The sequence below is a fragment of the Gracilinanus agilis genome, chromosome X, assembly GCF_016433145.1.
Source record: "Gracilinanus agilis isolate LMUSP501 chromosome X, AgileGrace, whole genome shotgun sequence".
NCBI lineage: Eukaryota > Metazoa > Chordata > Mammalia > Didelphimorphia > Didelphidae > Gracilinanus > Gracilinanus agilis.
Window position 1 is genome coordinate 24892417 of NC_058136.1, and position 23553 is coordinate 24915969.

Below are 23553 nucleotides of genomic sequence, written 5' to 3' on the forward strand. Positions count from 1 at the left end.
GGACTAAATAGGTACACGAGTAAGCAAATACAAGTGAGTGCAAAGTAACCTCAAGTAGGAGAGAGTGCTAATAATGGGAGATCAGCAATGACCTCAAGTTGAAGGTGGGACCTAAACTATTCTCTGAGGGAAGTTAAAGACTTTCAGATATAGATGCTACTTGTATAAAGACATGAAAGTGGGAGGTGAAATGCTGTGTATGGAGGAAAGTTAGTGGGCTAGTTTGGCTGGAGCAGAAAGTGGGTGAAAAACGTTTATATGATAAAAGGAAAAAAGACTATAAAGGTGGGAGCCATATGGTAGAGGATTTTAAATGTCAGACTGAAGATTTTATATTTTATTCTAGAGGCAATAGGAAGTCATTGAAAAGAAATCTGAGTGGATATGTGATAGTGGTCATATCTATATTTTAGTAATAACAATTTGGCAGCTATGTGGAAGATGGAGTAGAGAGTGAATAGATTAGAGCCAAGAAGACCAAGTTCAGGAGTCTAGACAAGAAGGATGAGTGATTATACTAGGGCAGAGTTTGTGTGAGTGCAGAAAAGGAGATGAATGTATGGGAGATGTGAAGGTAGAATAAGAAATAAACTTTGGCAACAAATTATATATTGGGGGAGGGAGGAGGAGGGTAAATGAAGAATCAAAGATTATTCCAAGGTTGCTAACTTGTTTGACAAAATGAATAGTGGTGCTGGAAATTGAAATAGGAAAGTGCATGTTGTTGTGAATGATGTAGCAAAATTCTATGAAAACTTGATAATCTCTAAACTAATTGAACTTGCTCCTTAATAATTGTCTTATCTGTTTAAAAATTTGCAATAAGAGAAAGACTTGATACAGGAAAATTGCATCCTTTTATGGGTGGTGGGGTCCAAAAATGATTTTATCTATTTTTCCTTGTCTTTTGCAATGTTTTGTTTTTAAATTTAATTTTTGCTATTGAAGTTGTGGCTTACTTGTTTTGTGTGTGAAAAACAAATATGGCGTTGGTGAGATGGAGCTGTGATTTAAATATCTGGTATTTCCAACTACTCCAAATGAACTTGGGTACAATAGTAAGAGATTCCAGAACCAGAGTTCTCCAGGAGAGTTCAGGTTTCCCTTTACAAAACAATGGGTAACATTTTAACAGCTGAAGAGGAGGATGGAATGTATTCTAGCCACAAGGAATGGACAGCATATTCTGAAGAATATAGGATAAGAGAGTTTGCCTGGGGTTTTGAATAATAATAAAGAAGAGAGTGATATTAGATAAAAGCTGGAATGCTAGAATAGTGCCAGATTGTGGATAGTTTTTAAAGTTAGGGGATGGAGATTGAATTTTACCAAGAGGAAATAGGAAGCCACTGAAGTTTTGTTGTTATGTTTCCAACAGAATAGTGACATGACCACATCTATGAATAAGAAAGATTATTCTGATGGTTATTTAAGAGCTTCTTATTAAATGCTTTCTATATCCCAGACACCATTCTAAGCACTAGAGATCCAAAGAAGGCAAATAGAATCTCTAATCTCAAGGAACACCATCTTAATGGTAGAAACACTATAAATAGCTACATATATACAAGATAAAAATAGAATAGATGGAAAGAAATCTCAGAGAAGATGGTTGTAGCAGGTGGGAGTGGAGAAAAAGGTAAGTTTCAGTTGAAAGTGGGATTTGAGATAAGTCTTCAGAGAAGTAGGAATAATAGTAGTGATTTAAGAATAGTTTAGAGGTGGAGAGAGAATGCAGGATATCCTGAAGACCTATACTAGGATTTTTTTTCAGGGAGACTAGAAAGGAGTGAATGGATGAGAGAAAATTCCCAGGATTGACAGGAATGTTTAATTAATTTGGATATCAGAAATTAAAGAGAAGAAATTGAATCTGGTTTCAAACATGGGAGGCTGGGGAAATAGTGGTACTGCTGACAGAAGTAACAAAGTCAAAAGGAAATTCTGACTTAGATGAAACAATAATGATCTTAGTTTAGGATATGGTGAATTTAACATGAAGTTGGGACATTCAGGTAGAAATTCAGAAGGCAATTAGAAATGTACATTGAGAATTCAAGAAAAGTTCAGTTTGGAAATATGAATTTGGGAGTCACTGAAATGGAAGGAGTAGGTGAAGCTGTAATAGTGACTGAAATTGCCAAGAAACAGTGTACAGAGAGAAATGGGTTGAGGACAAATCATTAAAAAGGGATTAGGAATAATGTTAATAACTCAGTTGTATAATGAATTATCAGTTAGAATCTCAGGTCCTTGAGAGCAGGGACTGTCACTTTTCTATTTGTATCCCCCTTGGCTCATAGTAAGCATTTAATAAATGCTATCCATTCATTCATTCATTCCTAGTATTAAAGATCCTAGATTTAGAGTTGGAAGTGACTTAAAGATGCTTAATCAAATCCTCTCTTTTTACAGAAGAGGAATCTGAGATCTGAGAAAAGTGTTCTGATTTGCCAAAATAACACAGGTATTAAGTAGCAGACTTAGAATATGATCCCAGGTTGACTGTTGCTGGATCCGGTACTCCTTCCACTATTGTATCTTTTTGCAAAGTGCTTTATCTGCATTATTGAGAAGAATAAGTTGGAGAGTCAGACATGACTGAACAACAACAAAAAGTGAAATCACTACCTTAGGAATAGTTTTCCTATTACTGGAAATTTTAAAGTGAAAACTGGCTGATTGCATTCCAAAGATGGTGTAGAGAAGAACACTATGCAAACATAGGGCAAGGGACATGAATAGGCATTTTTCAGATAAAGAAATAAAAACTATCAATAAGCACATGAGAAATCTCTAATAATTAGAGAAATGCAAATCAAAACAATGCTCAGGTATCACTTCATGCCTAGAAGATTGGCTAAAATGATAGTAGGGGAGAGTAATGAATGTTGGAGGGGATGTGGCCAAATTGGGACATTAATGCATTGCTGGTGGAGTTGTGAACTGATCCAACCATTCTGGATGGCAATTTGGAACTATGCTCAAAGGGCTATAAAAGAATGCCTACCCTTTGATCCAGCCATACCATTGTTGGGTTTGTACCCCAAAGAGATCATAGATAAACAGACTTTTATGAAAATATTTATAGCCATGCTTTTTGTGGTGGCAAAGAACTGGAAAAACGAGGGTATGCCCTTCTATTGGGGAATGGCTGAACAAATTGTGGTATATGCTTTTGATGGAATACTATTGTGCTAAAAGGAATAATAAACTGGAGGAGTTCCAGGCAAACTGGAAAGACCTCCAGGAACTGAAGCAGAGTGAGAGGAGCAGAGCCAGAAGAACATTGTACACAGAGACTGATATACTGTGGTAAAATTGAATGTCATGGACTTCTATACTAGTAACAATGCAATGACACAAGACAGCTCTGAGGGATTTATGGTAAAGAACGCTACCCACAGTCAGAGGAAGATCTGCAGGAGAGGAAACATAGAAGATAAACAATTGCTTGAATGCATGGGCTGAGGCAGACATCATTGGGGAAGTGGACTAGAAACTACCACACCAATGCAACTAACAACAATATGGAAATAGGCCCTGAACAAGGACACATATTACAACCAGTGGAAATGTGCATCAGCCATGGGTGTGGGAAGAGTGGGGGGGTGAAGGGGAAAGTAGGGGCATAAAGTATGTAAACAGGTTTAAAATGAATATTAATAAATGTTTAATAATAAAAAAAGAAAAGAAAAACCCGAAACATAGGCATATAACATTGGGGGCCCTGGAGTAAAAGGAGAGCAGAGCCAGCAAGAGGATGCATCAAGAAAGGAAGAACAAGCCAAGAGGGAGGCACAATCCCCCTACCCAACTCCACATCTGCTGCCACAGGTTTGGAACCTATGTCCAAGCCAACATTGAGACCCTGAGACCCTGCCTGGGCACATAGTGGTCCAAGCTGACTCACTCCTTTTGAAATTTCAAATTTGTGGAGAAGCCTAGAGTCCCCAGCCCAGAGTAGAATGCGCTGAAGTGGGCTGATCCATGTGGGCCCAGACCTAAGCCAGGAATCCCAATCTGGTCTTGGGTGAGGACATAGTTCATACTTTGTCGTGAGGACACAGATCACAGGCCCTCCTCCATCTTTTTTGCCCCAAACTAGGGCTAGAGCTCCAGGACAGGACAATCAAGGGTGTGGCTGATTGGATCAAGCACACAAGTGAGACCAAAATATTGAGCCTAAGCCTGGGGCTAGAATTTGATCAGACCCTGACTTGATCAAGTTCAGAGTGAGATCAAAAGCTTATGCCCAAGCCTGAGGCAAGTCCTTAAGCCATCAGCATATCAAGGGACAATTGAATCAGCAGGATGAGGGGGCTCTCAGAACTTTCAACCCTCAGACTATCATATGAGCCTCCAAGAAATGAAACTGGTAAAAACCCAGAAAATAAGCTGAGAATAGCATCAAGGAAGTGTTGAAGCTTAAGAGGGTTCCTCAACTAATGTGCAGGTGGAAATTTTGCCACACCTGAGCTACATTTCCAGCATCCTTTTAAGTCATCCTCATTTGACGTACAGAGGCTTAGGAGATACATTTGGTTGAGACCTACACTGTGGGGCTCTTTTTTGGGAGCTTGAGCTTTGCTTTGGTTAAAGTGTGGCAGGTGTGGGTCTCTGGCTCTGTGTTCTGCTCACTTAACTGAAGGAATCCCTTTCCTTCTGATTTTTGTTATTAAATCCTTTAATTTAAAATTATCTGGAGTATTTCACTCATTTTTACTCCTACAATTTTTGGCGACCACAAAGGGACTGAATTTCTTTTCCTGCCATGATCTCCCCTCTCTTTTCTTCCTTGTCCCTTGTCCCTTCTCCCTCTGGGAAACCTTTCAAAGCTTTCCCAGGCTCATTGCCTATACTTGCCCACAACGAGAGCCAAGCAGCCGGGTCTCTCCCTCACAGAGACTGCTCTTGCTAACTTTTTTTTTTGCTGCTGCTTGCTGTTGCTGCTACTGGTAAGCTTTAAATTCCCTGCCCCAACCCCAGCCCAGAGGAGGGGGATCCCTTTTTTCCTTACTGGGCAGCTGGCCCTCCCTCCTAACTAACTCCTTTTTCACCCACCCCAACTGGCTTCCTATATTTCCTTTTAGCTAAAATCTTTTCCCACTCCAGCTAAGAGATGTCCTTGCCCCTAAAATCAGCCCCAAATCCTTGCCTTAAAAAACTCCTCACCCTTGCCTTTGTAGCCAGATTCTCCATACTCTGACCTGGATTCTGGTAGAGGGCATTATTGAGCACTCAGTTTTTCCTCTTGCTGGACTACAGTGGCTTTTCTGCCACTGGAGAGCAGCAATAAAATCATATAACATCCTATAAAATATTATAAAAGACTATAAAATAAGATCTTTATAAATACAACACCAAGCATCATGACTGCTACTTTACAAGAAACCTTTTTGACTTTCATTCAATTTGGAACCTTTAAGTTATTAGAATGTCTCCTTCTCTTTATGTTGCTAGGGAATTTTCTCTATCAGTTCCTAAATATTAAGGCACAAAAACTTATCATACAAAAAATGCAAGCTGACATTCAAAATCACTTGGACAATTTTAAGCACTCCTTAAATGGTTCAATGGCAATAGATGATTCCATCCAAGATATATCCAAATTTTCCAACCCTATTCCTGAATTACCCCAAGAAATTGATACTGTAATAGACATGGAAGACCCCTCTTCTGTGTCTCAGATGGAAAACCACCTCTCTTGTATTGAGCACCTCCTCCCTAACCTTCTCCCCTGTGCTCCTTCTCCTGATGCCCCATCCTTCCCTGTCCCTTTTCCCTCCCCATGACCAACCCGAGCCCCAAGAAAACCTTGTCCTCCTACCATACAAGTTCCTACCTATACTACCTCAGTATCCACATAGACACTTCCTATGAAACCACAACCACTGATTGATTCCAATGAAGATGTTTTCCCATTAAGGGAAGTGCCCACAGTACTACAAACTTGGGAAGTATTCAAAGTAAAACAACATAGGCCTTTCACACCCCAGGATATAAAATAATTTAAACACAATATTCTTAGTTATGAAGATGAACCTATCCTGGCAACAAAAAAGATTGCCGTTATATTGTTTCATTTTGATCCATCTTATAAAGATGTTGAACAATTACTACATGCGTTTTTAACAGAATGTGAGAGGAATAAGAATCTCTCATGTCAGTAAAGCCTGAGGGCGCCATGCAGCACACCTGTGGATCCTCATTGGGACTATAATGATAATGATGAATACATGGAACTACATTAAGCTAGGGAAGTCATTCTAAGAGCAATGCAAGAATGCTCCAAAAGGCTGGAGGCATGGACTAAATTCGAATGTCTTAAACAATCCGATGATGAGACACCCTCCAAATTTATGGATAGTCTCTTTGAGCTGGGAAGTAGGTACCTAGACCTTGATATTTCTGTAGAAAGAGATATTAGACATATAAAATAACACTTTGTCAACAATTGTTGCAGAGTCGTCCAAGATTATTTTAAAACATATTGCCCAAAGAGGTCTGAAATGGACATTGATGAGTTGAGGTGAATTGCTGCATATGTTTTTAAAGGAAATAAAGACAATCAGAAACTAATGATTTACTAGATAAGATCCAGAAAGAATTAAAATATTTAAATAACAGATTTGATAAACAAGAAAAAGGTCATGATACTAAACCAATGGCACTTGTCTCTCTCCAAGAATCTATCTATCCCTTACCTGCCATTTCTGTGGAAAGAAGGGCCAAAAATGATGAACTGTAGGAATTTCTTCCAGACAATCAGAAATAATACCTGCTGGAACAATAATTTCAAAAACAACTATAGGAACTACAATAATAATTTCAGAAGTCACAACTTTAAGAATGATTACAATTCTAGAAATTTGAGTCAAATAACTGGTAACCCAAACCAAATGACCCATCAACAGTATATCTTAAGTGGAGCTCATCCACAAAATACTCAGGGTGCTAATGACCCTCCATGTGGGGCAGAAGGTGGTACCCCTTAGACTCTATTGTTTTTGTTTCAGTTTTGTCTCTCCTCCAAATAGTAGCAAAGAAGAAGAAACAGGTTTTCAATACAGAGCCTACTCTCCCAATATCTTTATTTGTACTATCATACTTGTTACATTGCAAAGTGATCCATCAACCTGTATGCAACATTTGAAGATTTAATTGATTTTTAAGGTATTTTTCATAGCCCTACTACCTTCTGACTGCTTGCTTTTGATTTCTGTGTAATAAGATATAAGGGTCTTATTGGTAACTGAAGTAAAGTGCTGTAGCAATATTTGTGCTTTTGTAGAAAATGTAATGGAAGAGACATATAGAGTGTCAGTCTCGTACCAGTGGAGGTGCGAAGGTATTCCTAGGGGGTATGATAGCCCTGGATGACTCCCAAGAGGGAGTATTTACCATGAATTCTACTGACTTCTGGATGATATTTTGGACCCAAAGAGTATTTTTATCAGCAGTACAGAGGTTTATGTTTTGGAATTTGTTGAAAACTATCTCCTCTAAGGTTGCAAGATTTGCTAGATGTAAAAGGACTTGTAGCATGTATTTGTCACACAGCAACTCATGTGACTGATTGTACCTTTTGTTGATAATGAATAATTGCCTATACTGATTGAATTTTACTATTGATTATATTTGGCTGAGACTCAACTGTTGCTAGATCTGTTCTATTTTTTTACATTATATTTTATTGATCCTTCTATTTGAACAAATTGCCCTTGTAAAACAACAGATATACTACCTCAAAAAAAAAAAAACCACGATATATGTATTAGTGATCTACATTGATCTGATGTGCCTTTTATAACATTTGTGCCTTTTATGAATTTTTTTTTTATTTTCTTAGATTATTGTTTTTATACCTCCATTGTTTTATCTACCTCATTTGCACTCATACTGCGGATCATGGCAAGTTAAAGAGGAAATGAATCTTATTTTTTTGGCAAATAGACTCTATATTTTACCTCTGTAATTGTTAAATATATACAGTTTTAAAATATTTTTTTCTTCCTACATGTGTGACACAATATTTGATTTTTTTCTCTCATTTTTTGTATTTGAAGCACATGTCACCAGTATTGAAAAGATTTTTTAACTGTTTTGATTTTAGCAATCGAATAAGCTAAAATGTCCATTTGCCTAGCATATAAATGTGTACCCAAAAAGCTTTGGACTATGGCAACTTGCCACTAGTTATTTAATTAAATATTATGAGACTTTTGCTCAATGAATATGTCTAAATCAAGGAAAAAACTGCCCACAAAGGAGCACAGAAGTTAACCTACAAAGTGCAAAAGAAGCACAAAGGTAAGAGACCAAACCAATCCTATGGGAATTGATGACATTCTGCACAAAGAGCACAAGAACTTGATCATGTGTGAGACTCAAGGTTGCGGCTGTTTAATGTGTGTTAAATGCAAGACTTCCTTGTACCACCCTCTTTATCAAGTATATAACATCTATTGTTCTGGCTTCATTATCCCAAAAAGTGACGAAAAGGGTCAGACAAGCAAATACTATTTCCCATTTCCTTCAAGATCTAGTCTCTTTTTCTATTTTCTTTCATCAGGTGGCAACTTAATGTAGTCTAGACTGTTGAATTGGATTAGTAATGATTGTCCTTACAGGCTTATGGGACATGAATCACTACAAGAACCTGTTGTTATTTGTAAATTTTTTCCCTTTCCTTCTTCCTAGAATTTTTTTCATATTTTTCATATTCTATATTTCACTCAGAGGTTATTTTTTAAAATTTCTTTGGCTTCTTTTATATTTTTGATAATTGATTCAAATGCCTTATTAATCCACCATATATACCTGTGTGATTCTTATATACATCCCTGTATCCTCCTCAGGGGGGAATGTGTTATTATCCTCCTCAGGGGGAACTATGTTATTATTGTCAATTTTTTATTTTAAATTTGAGTTTAATTTTGAACAAGAGACTACCTCCCAGAATCTAGAAGGCAAACTTTTTGGAGAAGGCACCACGAAGATGCTTGCAGAGACCACATGCTGTGCCAGGAGTTCCTGAGCAAACTGAATGTGCAGAATTGAACTTTCTGGGGTTGAATACATTTGTTTATATGTACTTTATTGTACCAAAGGAGATTGCCCCCTAATTGGTCTTGTTCTTGATTCCCTTTTGTTTCCTTATTTATTGTGTATTTTCCCTGTGTAAATATTTTACATACCTTAGTTAAATTATGTTTAAAATGATCCATTGGGGAGACTGGTCTCCCAAAGGATCACAGTGGAGAATGTGCAGGTGGAAAATTTGCCACATCTGAGCTACATTTCCAGCATCCTTTTAAGCATGTCTTCATTTGATGTACAGGGTCTTGGGAGATAAATTTGGCTGAGACCCATGCTGCAGGGCTCTTTTTTGGGAGATTTGCTTTGGTTAAAGTGTGGCAGGTGTGGGTCTCTGGCTTTGTGCTCTGCTCACTTAACTGAAGGAATCCCTTTCCCTTTAATTTTTGTTATTAAATCCTTTAATTTAAAATTATCCAGAGTATTTCATTCATTTTTACTCCTACAAAATGTTGACTCTTTTTTCATGATTTTCCTGTATTGTGGCCATTTCTCACCCCCATCTCTTATTTAGTTTTTTAAAATAATTTTTCAGATCCTCCATTAATTCTTTTTGGGCTTAAGACCAATTCATAATTTTTGGAGGCTTTGTTTACAACACTACTGACTTTTTTGTCTTCTGAGTTTATGTTTTAGTCTTCCCTGTGTTATAGCAACCTCTGGGAAGAAAAATGAGACCCCGAAAGGCTCAGCCTCTGGGATTTTATAGCAGTGGCAGCAACTGTCTTTTGCCCCTGGCTTATGCCATCTGGGTAAGTTATAAATTCTTTAACTTTCAGTTGTCACTCAAGTTGGTCTCCATCTTCTTCCAAGAGGTTGCTATAACACCTGTCACCAGAGTAACTTTAGGTATTAAGTTTCTTTTGTTGTTATTGTTTGCGCATTTTCCAGCATTTTTCTTTTAACTTAAAATCCTATTACAGTTGGGTGCTCTGTTACTGTGGTAAAGAGAACACTGTTCCAAAACTCAGGTTCTTTGTGCAACTGCCTTTAGAGCTACCTCTGGAGATCTATAAGCTTTTCGTTCTTTCAAGGCAGTACAATCTAAGGAGAAGTGAGTAGAAGTGAGTTTAATACTGTCTTCTGGCCAGTGTTCTGGTCTGTGAACAACCACTAGCACTCTTTTCAGTTTTGAAACTGTGACTAGGGTGCCTTACTTCCCTGTGGTGGGAAATTATGATGGGTGCTAGTGCTTCTTCTCATTCTGAGACTGTGACCTGAATCTGTTTATTGGCAATATGACAAGATTCTTGCACCCAAAGCCAACAAAAAGAACTCCTATAATTTCCTCCTGAGCATTTGTCCAACTCTCTTTGCTAACTGTGGTTGAGAACTCCAGAAGTCTTTCCTGTGGGTTCAGCCACCCCAAAGTGTGTTTCCTAGGTGGTGGCCTGCCTTGGCTTGCCATTTTGTATCCTTATTCCAGTCTGGTGCAGTAGACTTTTTTTGAGATAGCCTTCTAAATTGTTTTGAATTGAAAAGTTATTATTTCTCCTCATCTTTTTGTGGGTTAAACTGATCTAGAATTCATTTTGAGGCAATATATCTTAGATTTTTTTTTAATTTTGTTTTTTTAAGTTTAATTAATTAAGTTAGAATATTTTCCAGTGATTACAGGAAACATGTTTTTCCCTTCCCTCTTCCCACCACCCTCTTGTAGCCAACAATCAATTCCACTGGGTGTTATATGTGTCATTAATCAAGAACTATTTTCATATTATTAACATTTGCATTACGGTGATGGTTTAGAGAAGTTCCAACTTACTGAACCTGGTGATTTACAGACAATAGAGGGAAGTGAAACCAGATGCCATGAGCCCTAATCCTATCCATGCTCTTTCTAGCTCACCATACGGCCTTCCAAATATACAAAAACTTGGGCTTTCTGAATACTCCAACATGATTTTTCAACCAGGCATTCAGATGAGCTTGCCTACACAATGTGTTTTTCCCTAAAATATCCTACTCTCATACTTGGCTTCCTTGAAGATCAAGGGGAAAAAAGGGTGGAATGAAGACTATGAAGACATGGAAAAAATAAAGGAGGTCCCTGTGACTTCCTGATCTTGGTTTCATTTTCTGGGCATTCACTCTGCCTGTAGGGACCCAGAACCACTCTGAGAATCACAGTCTGACAGCAGAGGTGAAGGGTTCTTTAGATCCCAACTAGTCCAATGCCCTCCTTTTCAGGGCATGTCACTGAGACACCATAAAGACTGTCACCCAGTGACAGGAGCAGAGATGATCCTAGAACCCAGGTCTTCTGAATATTCTAAGGTAGCCAGGGAAGCTGCATACTCTGGAGCACAGAAGAGTGGGAGGGCAAGTATGCCCATAGTCAGAGCAAGAGAAGGGTAGGGGCAGCCCCTACTATGAGGAGCTGGGTTTGGATTTGGTTACTTATAAATAAAGGCCTAACTCTACTGTCATTCCTTCACATTGGGCTCTGCTGAGTGAGCCTTCCTTCTCCTTCCCAAAACAGATTCACCAGCTCACTACTTCAACTTTTGGCCACCTCTAAATCTTGGCAAAATCCTCTTTCCTTCACCCCTGAAACTTAGAAAGTAAAAATTACCTCTCAACACTGCCTGTGTCTGTGGCAGTGTCCTGTAAGGATCAGGTTTCTGGAGCTGTCCAGCTTCTGTCTACAGTGCCCTTGTCCCACCCTCTTCTCTTTCTTATCTTCTTCTTAGTCTCCCTTCTTTTTTCCCATTCACTGTCCTTTCCTTCATCTCCCTTGACCTCAGCCTGGCTTTTGTCTCTCCACCTTCTTTTTAGACCTCCTCCTTACCCCCTCCTAAATCCTTTCTTTCTTATTCCTTTATTTTTCTCCGTAAACACTTACATCCTTCTCTAATTTCCTCTTCTCTTCCTTTGCTCACTTCTCCATTCTCATCCTTTGAGGTCTTTCCAAATTATCTCCTTTCTCTTTCTCCTCTTCTTCACCTTGCATCCTCTTCAGCACATTTTCCTCTTAACTCCCTCCACCAACTCCTTTTTCTTCCCCTCACCCCTTAATCCTCTCCTTTCTGTCCTTTATTGAATGTTAGATTGCCAATTGAAATACAGTGCCTTGGGAGATAGAGACACTGAGACCAAATCTAAGCACTGATCTGTATTACCTGTGTGATCATTGAAGGTTTCAGGGCTTCAACTTCATTTTCTGTCAAAGAAGAGGGTAGGAGCAGTTTGACACTGAGGGTGCTTCCACCACCAAGTGCATCATCTGAGAATCTACTCCTCCCCTTCCTCTTCATATTTTTTCTTATTTCTCCTAGGCCCCTCTCCACTTTCTTCCCCCTCTCCCACTCTCCTCTTTCACTCTCCTCTCTGTCATCACAATTAGTGGCAACATTCTAAAAACTTTGGCAACAGTAATGTCATCTTTGACCACACTGTGCTACCTTAGGAGTCATAGAACCTATGTTCAGGTGATGGCTCTGCCACTCCGTGGTTGTGTGACCCAGGGCAGATGGAGACCTTAGCCCTTCTGGCTCTCAGTTTCCTCAGCTGAAAAATGAAAATGAGGAATCTTCAAGTTGATAGGATTTGAGCTTAAATAAAATTTAGTAGACTGATCTAGTCCAGCCTTCAAATTTTGGGGACTTTAGTGAGCAGACCTCAGATTTCGTCCCTCAGTCTAGGCTGACTATAATATCAGTTTTCTGCTCTGACAGAGGATCTTGGGAAAAGGAGTTAAGTGCCCTGTCCAAAGTCTCAAAGCCAGCTTGTGTCAGAGGAAAACATTTGAATGACAATCTTATCTTGATTGCCAGACTGTCTCTTTTCCCACCATCAGGGTCTTTCTATGCCTACCTTTGCAAGTGAAGAACCTAAAGGCTTTACAGAAGTTCCAACTTACTGAAGCTGGTAACTTAGGGGCAAAAGACGGAAGTGAAATTATATGCCATGTGCCCTAATCCTATCCCTGCTCCTTCTAGGTCACCATGCTGCCTCCTAAATATACAAGGACTTGTGTTTTCTGAATAGTTCTGAATAGTTCAACATGATTTTACCACCAGGCTTTCAGAAAAGCTTGCCTTTGGAGTTTTTTCCCTCTAATTCATCCCATTCTTATACCTGGCTCCCATGAAGATCTAGGGGTAAAATGGGTGGAACGAAGATTAGGAATATGACCATGGAAAAAAGCAAAGGAGGTATCAGTGATTTCCTGACTTTGGCTTCATTTTCTGGGCATTCTCTCTGTTCCCTCAGGGACCTTCAGCCACTCTGAGAATCACAGTCTGGCAGCAGAGGTGAAGGGTTCTTTAGATCTCAACTAGTCCAATGCCCTCCTATTCAGAGTATGTCACTGATTCACCACAAAGTATCATCCAGTAACAGTTAGGAGTAGACATGACCAAAGAACCCAGGTCTCCTGAGTATTCTAAGCTGGAAAGTGAGGTTGTTTACTCTGGAGCAGAGAATAGTGGGAGGACAAGGATGCCCATAATCAGAGCAAGTGAAGGGCAAGGGCAGCCCCTGGTATGAGGACAAGGGTTTGGAGTTGGGTGCTTATAAAAACAGGTCTAACTCTTCTGGTATTCCTTTAACCTGGGCTCTGCTGGGTGGGCCTTCCCTCTCCTTCCCAGGCCAGATTCTCCAGCTCACTACTTCTGTTTTTGGTCACCTCTAATCCATGGCCACATCCTCTTTCCTTTTATCCTGAAATTTAGAAAGAAAAAACAACCTCTCCCCTCTGCTTTTGTCTGTGGATGTGTCCCGTAAGGGCTGGGTTCTGGAGCTATTCAGCCATTGTCTACTATGCCCATGTCCCACCCTCTCCTCTTTCTTACCTTCTTGCTGGTATCCCTTACATCATCTCTTCCCATCCTTTCCTTCCTCCTTCCTCTTCCTTGACCTCAGCCTGTCCCTTGTCTCTCCCCCTTCTTTTCAGAACTTCTCCTTTTCTCCTCCTCAATCCTCCCTTTCTCATTCTTTAATTTTTCTCCCTTAAGCACATCTTTCCTTCTCTAATTTTCTTTTCCCTTCCTTTCTGACTTCTCCATGCTCAGACTCCAAGGTCTTTACAAATCATTTCCTTCCTCTTCCTCCTCCTCTTCCCCTTGCATCCTCTTCACTATACTTTCCTCTTAATTCCTCCCTCCACTAACTTCTTTCTCTTCCCCCACCCCTTAATCCTCTCCCTTTCTGTCCTTTAGGGAATGTTATATACCCTAATGAAATACAGTGCCTTGGGAGACAGAGGCCCTGAGTCCAAAACTCAGCTCTGATCTGTATTACCTGTGTGATCCTGAACAGGTCACTAAACTTTTCCAGACTTCAGCTACATTTTCTGTCAAAGGAGAGGATTGGACCTGTTTGACAATTAAGGCCCTTCCACCTCAAAGTGGATCATCTTAGGATCTACTCCTCCCCTTTCCTCTGCATATTTTTTCTTATTTCTCCAAGGCCCCTCCACTTTCTTCCCTCTCTCCTAGTTTCCTTCTTTGCTCTCCTACTTTCCTCTCCTCTGTGTCATCAAAATTAGTCGGAATATTCCACAAACCTTGGCAGCAGTGATGTCATCCTTGGCCATACTATGCTGCCTTAGGAGTTATAGAACCTGTGTTCAAATAATGGCTCTGCCACTCCGTGGCTGTGTGACCACAGGGCAGATGGAGACATAAGGCCTTCTGGCTCTCAGTTTCCTCATCTGAAAAATGAAAATGAATAATCTTCAGGTTGATAGGATGAGCTTAAATAAAATTTAGGAGTCTCATCTAGGCCAGCCTTCAAATTTTGGGAACTTTAATGAGCCGACTTCAGATTTCATTCCTCATTCTAGAGTCTAGACCAATTATCATATCAGTTTTTTTCTGTTCTGAAAGAGGATCTTGGGAGAAGGAGTTAAGTGCCCTGTCCAAAGTCTCAAAGCCAGCTTGTGTCAGAGGCAAACATTTAAATCCCAATCTTGTCTTGATTGCAAGGCTGTCTCTTTTCCCAGCACCTTAGGCTGCCTCTTCCTACCTTTGCAAGTGAAGAACCCGAAACCTTTAGAGAAGTTCCAACTTACTGAAGCTGGTGATTTAGGGGCAAAAGAGGGAAGCGAAACCAGATACCATGTGCCCTAACCCTATCCTTGATCGTCCTAGCTCACCATGCTGCCTCCCAATTATACAAGGACTTGTGCTTTCTGAATACTCCCAACATGCTTTCAGAAGAGCTTGTCTTCTCATTGAGTTTTTTCCTAACTCAACCCACTCTCAAAGCTGGCTTCCTTTGGATATCAAGGAGAAAAATGGGTGAGAGGAAGATTAGGAATGTGAACATGGACAAAGCAAATGAGGTCCTAGAGATTTCCAGACCTTGACTTCATTTTCTGGGCATTCTCTCTGTGCCCGCAGGGACCCTCATCCACTCTGAGAACCACAGTCTGGCAGCTGAGTTGAAGGGTTCTTTAGATCCCAACTATTCCTGCTTTTCAGGGCATGTCTCTGACCCACCACAAAGAATGTCCACCCAGTGGCAGTTCAGAGCAGAGCTGACCCTAGAAGCCTGGTCCTGAATATTCTAAGCTGCTTACTCTGGACCACAAAAGAGTGGGAGGGTAAGTATGACTAGACTCAGAGCAAGTGAAGGGCAGGGTCAGCCCCTGGTATGAGGAGCTGGGTTTGGAGTTGGGTGCTTATAAAAACAGGCCTAACTCTTCTGTTATTCTTTCACCTGGGGTTCTGCTGGGTGGGCCTTCCCTCTCCTTTCCCGGCCAGTAACTCCAGAACCCTAATTCTGTTTTGGACCACCTCTTATCCATGGCCACATGCTCTTTCCTTCTACCAAGAAATTAAGAAAGGAAAATATTCTTCTCACGGTCTTGGTCTGTGATAGTGTCCAGTAAATGTTGGGTTCTGGAGCTGTCCTGTCTTTGTCTAGTGTGCCCTTGTCCAAACACTCTCTTCTTTCTTACCTTCTTGTTGGTCTCCCTTCTTTAATCTGATCCCCTCTCCTTTCCTTCCTCATTCCTCTCCTTGGAACTCAGCCTGGCTTTTGTGTCTCCAGCTTCTTTTCACACCTTCTCTTTTTCTCCTGCTCAATCCTTCTTCTCTAATTCCTTTATTTTTCTCCCTAAACACATTCTTCCTTCTCCAGTTTCCTCTTCTCTTCCTCTTCTCACTTCTCCATGCTCAGCCCCCAAAGTCTTTCCAAACCATCTCCTTCCTCTTCCTCCTCCTCTTCCCCTTGCATGCTCTTGAGCAGCACACTTTCCTCTTAACCCCTCCCTCCACCAGCTCCTTTCTCTTCCCCCAACCCTTTATTCCCCTCCCTTTTTGTCTTGTTGGGAATGTTAGGTTGGGTAATGAAACACAGTGCCTTGAGAGACTTGGGCCCCTAGACCAAATCTCAGCTCTGATCTGTATTACCTGTGTAATCCTGAGCAAGTTATTAAACTTTTCTGGGATTCATCTCCATTTTCTGTCAAAGGAGAGGGTTGGACCAGTTTGACACTGAGGGCCCTTCCACCTCAAAGTGGATCATCTGAGAATCTTCTGGTCCCCCTTCCTTGTCATATTTTTTTATTTCTCCTCGGCCCCTCCACTTTCTTCCCCCTCTCCTAGTCTCCTCCTTCACTCTCCTCTTTGCTTTCTTTTCTGTCCCCACACTTAGTAGCAACATTCAAAACCTTGGCAACACTAGTGACATCCTTGGCCACATTGTGCTGCCTTAGGAGTCTTAGAAACTGTGTTCATATGATGGATCTGCCACTCCATGTCTGTGTGACCCATAGAAGATGGGTATATTAGACCTTCTGCCTCTCAGTTTCCTCACCTGTAAAATGAAAATGAAGAATAGTCAGGTTGATAGGATTTGAGATGAAATAAAATTTAGGAGTCTCAGCTAGGCCAGCCCTCAAATTCTGGGTATGTTAGTTAGAAGACCTCAGATTTCATCCCTCAATCTAGACTGATTATCATATCAGTTTTGTGTGTTCTGACACAGGATCCTGGGAGAAGTACTTAAGTGCCCTGTCCAAATTCTCAAAGCCAACTTGTGTCATGGTTAACATTTGAATCCCAATCTGGTCTTGATTGCATGCCTGTCTCTTTTCCCATTATCTGGGTCTCCCTGTGCCTACCTTTGCAAATGAAGAACCTGAAGCTTTTAGAGAAGTTACAACTTACTGAAGCTGTTGATTTAGGAGCAAAAGGGGAAGTGAAATGAGATTCCATTATCCCAAATCCTATCCATGGTCCTTCTCGCTCCCCATGCTTCCTTCCAAATATACAGGGACTCGTGCCTTCTGAATAGTCCAACAATATTTTACCACCAGGCTTTCAGAAGAGCTTCCTTTTGGATTTGTTTTTTCCAACAACTCATCCTATTCTCCAACCTGGCTTCCTTGAAGATCAAGGAGAAAAATGGGTGGGATGAAGATCAGAATGTGACCATGGAAAAAGCAAAGCAGGTCCCTGTGATTTCCTGACCTTGTCTTCATTTTGTGGGCGTTCTCTCTGTTCCCTCAGGGATCCTCAGCAACTCTGAGAATCACAGCCTGGCAGAGAAGGTGAAGAGTTCTTTAGATCCTAACTAGTCCAATGCCTTTCTTTTCAGGGCCTGCCACTGAGCCAAAACAAAGATTGTCACCCAGTGACAGTTATGAACAGAGCTGACCCTAGAAGCCTGGCTTCCTAAGGATTCTAAGCTGACCAAGGAAGCTGCTTACTCAGATCACAGAAGAGTGGGAGGACAAATATGCCCAGACTCAAAGCAAGTGAAGGGCAGGGGCAGCCCCTGGTATGAGGAGCTGAGTTTGGAGTTGGGTGCTTATAAAAACAGGCCTAACTCTTCTGCCATTCCTTCACCCTAGGCTCTGCTGGGTGGGCCTTCTTCTCCCTCCCAGACCAGATTCTCCAGCTTACTCCTTCTGTTTGTGGCCACCTCTTGTCCCTGGCTACATTCTCTTTCCTTCTACCCTGAAATTTAGAAAGGAAAAACAACCTCTCAACACTGCCTTTGTCTGCGAGAGTGTCCCCAAAGGGTCCAGTTCTAGAGCTGCCAAGCCTTTGTTTACATTGTCCTTCTACCACCCTCTCCTCCTTCTTAATTCTTGTTGGTCTTCCTTCTTTCACCCTGTCCTTTCCTTCCTCCTTCCTCTCCCTGGAACTCAGCCTGGCTTTTGTCTTTCCCTTTTCTTTTCAGAACTTCTCTTTTTCCCCTCCTCAGTCCTTCCTTTCTCATTCCTTGATTTTTCTCCCTAAACATATCCTTCCTTCTCCAATTTCCTCTCCCCTTCCTTTTCTCACTTCTCCATGCTCAGTCCCCAATATCATTCCAAACCATCTCCTTACTCTTCCCCTTGCATCCTCTTGAGCACACCTTCCTCTTAACTCCCTCCACCAACTTCTCTTCCCCCCTCCCCTTATTCCTATCCCTTTGTGTCCTGTAGGGAATGTTAAGTAACCTAATGAAAGACAATGCTTTTGGAGACAGAGACCCCGAATCCAAATCCAAGCTCTGATCTGTATTTCCAGTGTGATCCTGAGCAAGTCATTGAACTTTTCTGGGCTTCTGTTCCATTTTCTGTCAAAGGAGATGGTTGGACCAGTTTGACACTGAGGGCCCTTCCACCTCAAAGTGGATCATATGAGAATCTACTCCTACCCTTTCCTCTTCATATTTTTTCTTATTTCTCCTTGATCCCTCCACTTTCTTCCCCTGTCTTCCCAGTCTCCTCCTTTACTCATCTAATTTTTTCCTCTCCTCCTTAACTCTCCTCTCTGTCACCACAATTAGTGGCAACATTCTACAAACCATGGCAACAGTGATGTCATCCTTGCCTACACTGAGCTACCTTAGGAGTCTTAGAACCTGTGTTCAAATGATGGCTCTACTTTTCCATGGCTGTGTGACCCAGGGTAGATGGAGACCTTAGCCCTTCTGGCTCTCAGGTTCCTCGCCTGTAAAATGAAAATGAAGAATCTTCAGGTTGATAGTATTTGAGCTCAAATAAAATTTAGGAGTCTTATCTAGGCCAGCCCTCAAATTTTGTGGATTTTAGTGAGTAGTCTTCAGAATTCATCCCTCAGTCTAGGCTGACTATAATATCAGTTTTCTATTCTGACAGAGGACGTTGGGAAAAGGAATTAAGTCCCATGTCCAAAGACCCAAAGACAGCTCCTATCATAGACAAACATTTGAATCCCAATCTTGTTTGATTGCAAGACTATTTTCCTAGCATCTTAGTCTGCCTGTGCCTACCTTTGCAAATGAAGAACCTGATGCCTGTAGAGAAGATCCAATTTATTGAACCTGGTGATTTAGGGGGAAAAGAAGCACACCAGATGCATTGAGCCCTAATCCTATCTCTGCTCTTTCTAGTTCACTATGCTGCATTCTAATATACAAGGAATTGTGCTTTCTGAAGAGTCCAACATGATTTAACCACGAGGCTTTCAGAAGAGCTTGTTTTCTCAATGTATTTTTTCCTAACTGATCCCACAATCATAGCTGGCTTCCTTGAAGATCAAGGGGAAAAATAGCAGGGATGAGGATTAGGAATATGGCCATGGAAAAAGGTAAGGACAACCCTGTGACTTCTCCTTGACTTCCTTTTCTGGGCATTCACTCTTTACCCGCAGAGACCCTCAGACACACTGAAAATCACAGTCTGGCAGCTGAGTTTAATGGTTCTTTAGATCTCAATTATTCCAATGCCCTCCTTTTCACGACATATGACTGATCCACCAGAAAGAGTGTCACCCAGTGACAGTTAGGAGCAGAGATGACCCTAGAGCCCAGGTCTCATGAGTATGCTCAGCTAGCCAGGGAGACTGCTTACTCTGGAGCACAGAAGTGTAGGAGGACAAGCATGGTCCAGAGACAGAACAAGTGAAGGGCAGGGGCAGCCCCTGGCATGAGGAGCAGAGTTTGGAGTTGGGTGCTTATACAAACAGGCTAACTCTTCTGTTTTTCCTTCACCCTAGGCTCTTCAGGGTGGGCTATCTCTCTCCTTCTCAGACCAGATTTTCCAGGTCACTACCTCTAATCAATCTGTGGCCTCATCCTCTTTCCTTCTACACTGAAATTTAGAAAGGAAAAACAACCTCTCCACACTGCCTTTGTCTGTGGCAGTGTCCTGTAAGGATTGGGTTCTGGAGCTGTTCAGCCTTTGTCTACTAATCCTTCTACCACCCTCTCATCTTTCTTAATTCTTGCAGGTCTCCCTTCTTTTACCCCATCCTTTCCTTCCTCCTTCCTCTACCTTGAAATCAGCCTGGCTTTTGCCTTTCCCCCTTCTTTTCAGAATTTTTCTTTTTCCCATCCTCAATCCTTCCTTTCTCATTCCTTAATTTTTCTCCCTAAATACATCCTTCCTTTTCCAGTTTCCTCTTCCCTTCCTTTCTTCACTTCTGCATGCTCAACCCCCAAGGTCATTATAAAATATCTCTTTCCTCTTCTTCTTCCTCTTCCCCTTGCATTCTTTTCAGTACACTTTCCTCTTAACTCCCTTTACCAACTTCTTTTTCTATTCCCCAGCCCTTACTCCTCTCCCTTTCTGACCTATAGGGTATATTAGGTTAGGTAATGATAGACAGTTCTTTGGGAGAGAGAGGCCCCAAGACCAATCTAAGCTCTGATCTGTATTACCTGTGTGATCCTGAGAAAGTCACTGAACTTTCCTGGGCTTCTGCTCTATTTTCCGTCAATGGAAAGAGTTGGTCCAGTTTGACACTGAGGGCCCTTCCACCTCAAAGTGGATCATATGAGAATCTACTCTTCCCCTTTCCTCTACATATTTTTCCTCTACCACTCCACTTTCTTCCCCTGTCTTCCTAGTCTCCTCCTTTACTCACCTCATTTTTCCTCTCCTCCTTAACTCTACTCTCTGTTAACACAATTAGTTGTCACATTTTATAAACCATGGTAATAGTGACCTCATCGTTGCTTACACTGAGCTACCTTAGGAGTGATATAACCTGTGTTCAAATGATGGCTCTGCCACTCAATGGCTTTGTGACCCAGGGCAGATGGAGACTTTAGCTCTTCTAGCTCTTAGTTTCCTCTTCTGTAAAATAAAAATGAGGAACCTTCAGGTTGATAGAATTTGAGCTTAAACAAAATTAAATAGACTCATCTAGGCCATCCCTCAAATTTGGGGGACTTTAGTGAGCAGACCTCAGATTTCATCCCTCAGTCTCACCTGACTATCATATCTGTTTTTTCTATTATGACAGAGGAACTTGGGAGAAGCCCTTAAGTCCCCTGTCCAAAGTCTCAAAGCCAGGTCCTGTTAGAGGCAAACATTTGAACCCCAATCTTGTCTTGATTGCAAGACTGTCTCTTTTCCAAGCATCTTAGTCTGCCTATGCCCACCTTTGTAAATGAAGAACCTGAAGTCTGTAGAGAAGTTCCAAGTTAGTGAACCTGGTGATTTAGGTGCAAAAGAGGGAAGTGAAACCAGATGCCATGAGCCCTAATTCTATCCCTGCTCTTTCTAGCTCACCAAGCTTCCTTCCAAATACACAAGGACTTGTGCTTTCTGAATAGTCCAACATGATATTACCACCATGCTTCCAGAAGAGCTTGCCTACACAATGTGTTTTTCCCTAACTCATCCCATTCTTATACCTGGCTTCATTGAAGATCAAGGGGAAAAAAGGGTGGGATGAAGATTTCAAATGTAACCATGGAAAAATCAAAGGAGGTCCCAGTGATTTCCTGACTTTGGCTTCATTTTCTGGGCATTTTCTCTGTGCCCTCAGGGACCCTCAGCCACTCTGAGAATCACGTCTAGCAGCTGAAGTGAAGCATTCTTTAGATCCCAACTAGTTCAGTGTCCTCCTTTTTAGGGCATGTCTCTAATCTACCACAAAGTATGTTACCCAGAGTCAGTTAAGTGCAGAGCTGACCCCAGAACCCAGGTCTCCTGAGTATTCTAAGGTGACCAGGGAGGCTGCTTACTCTGGAGCACTGAAGAGTGGGAGGACAAGCATGCCCAGAGTCAGAGCAAGTGAAGGGCAGGTGAAACCTCTGGTATGAGGAGCTGGGTTTGGAGTTGGGTGCTTATAAAAGAGGCCTAACTCTTCTGTTATTCCTTCACCCTGGGCTCTGCTGGGTGGGCCTTCTGTCTCCATCCCAGGTCAGATTCTCCAGCTCACTACTTCTGTTTGTGGCCACTTCTAATCAATCCATGGCCACATCCTCTTTCCTTCTACCCTGAGATTTAGAAAGAAAAAACACCTCTCCACTCTGCCTTTCTTTGTGGAGGTGTCCTTTAAGAGTTGGGTTCTGGAGCTGTTTAGCTTTTGTCTTCTGTGACCTTACCCTACCCTCTCCTCTTTCTTATCTTCTTGCTGGTGTCCCTTCTGTCATCTTTTCCCTTGTTCTCCCTTCTTTTACCCCTGTCTTTTCCTTCCTCCTTCCTTTCCCTTGAACTCAGCCTAGCCTTTGTCTCTCTCCCTTCTTTTCAGAATTTCTCTTTTCCCCCTCCTCAGTTCTTCCTTTCTCATTCCTTCATTTTTATTCCTTCATCTATTTTCTCTTCCCTTCCTTTCCTCACATCTCCCTGCTCAGCCCCCAATGTCTTTCCAAACCGTCTCCTTCTTCTTCCTCCTCCTTTTCCATTTGCATCCTCTACAGTACACTTTCCTCTTAACTCCTTCCACCAACTTCTTTCTCTTCCTCCCACCTCTTACTTCTCTCCCTTTGTGTCCTGTAGGGAATGTTAGGTAACATAATGAAAGACAGTGCCTACGGAGAGAAGCCTCGAGTCCAAATAGAAGCTCTAACCTCTATTACCTGTCTGATTCTGAATAAATCACTGGACTTTTCTGGGCATCAAGTCCATTTTCTTGCAAAGGAGGTTGGACCAGTTTGACACAGAGGGCACTTCCACCTCAAATGGAAAATGTGAGAATCTACTCCTCCCCTTTCCTCTTCATATTTTTTTCTCATTTCTCCTTGCCCTCTCCATTTTCTTCCCCCTCTACTAGTCTCCTCCTTTGCTCTCCTCTCCATCATCACACTTAGTAGCAACATTCCAAAACCTTTGCAACAGTCATATCATCCTTGACCACATTGTGCTGTCTTTGGAGTCCTAGAACCTGTATTTAAATGATGGCTCTGCTACTCCAAGGCTTTTGGAAAACTTTGCTCTTCTGTTTCAGTTTCTTCATCTGTAAAATGAAAACGAGGAATCTTCAGGTTGATAGGATTTGTGCTTAAATAAAATTAAATAGTCTCATCTAGGCCAGCCCTCATATTTTGGGGACATTAATGATCAGATCTCATATTCTACCCCTCAGTCTAGGCTGATGATCGTATCAGTTTTTTCTGTTGTGTCAGAGTACCTTGGGCAAAGGACTTCAGTCCAGTTTACAAAATCTCAAAGGAAGCCTGTGTCAGAGGCAACCTTTTGAATCCCAAGTCTTGACTTGAATGCAATACTGTCTCTTTTCCCAACATCTTAGTCTGCCTATGCCTACCTTTGCAAAGGAAGAACCTGAAGCCTGTAGA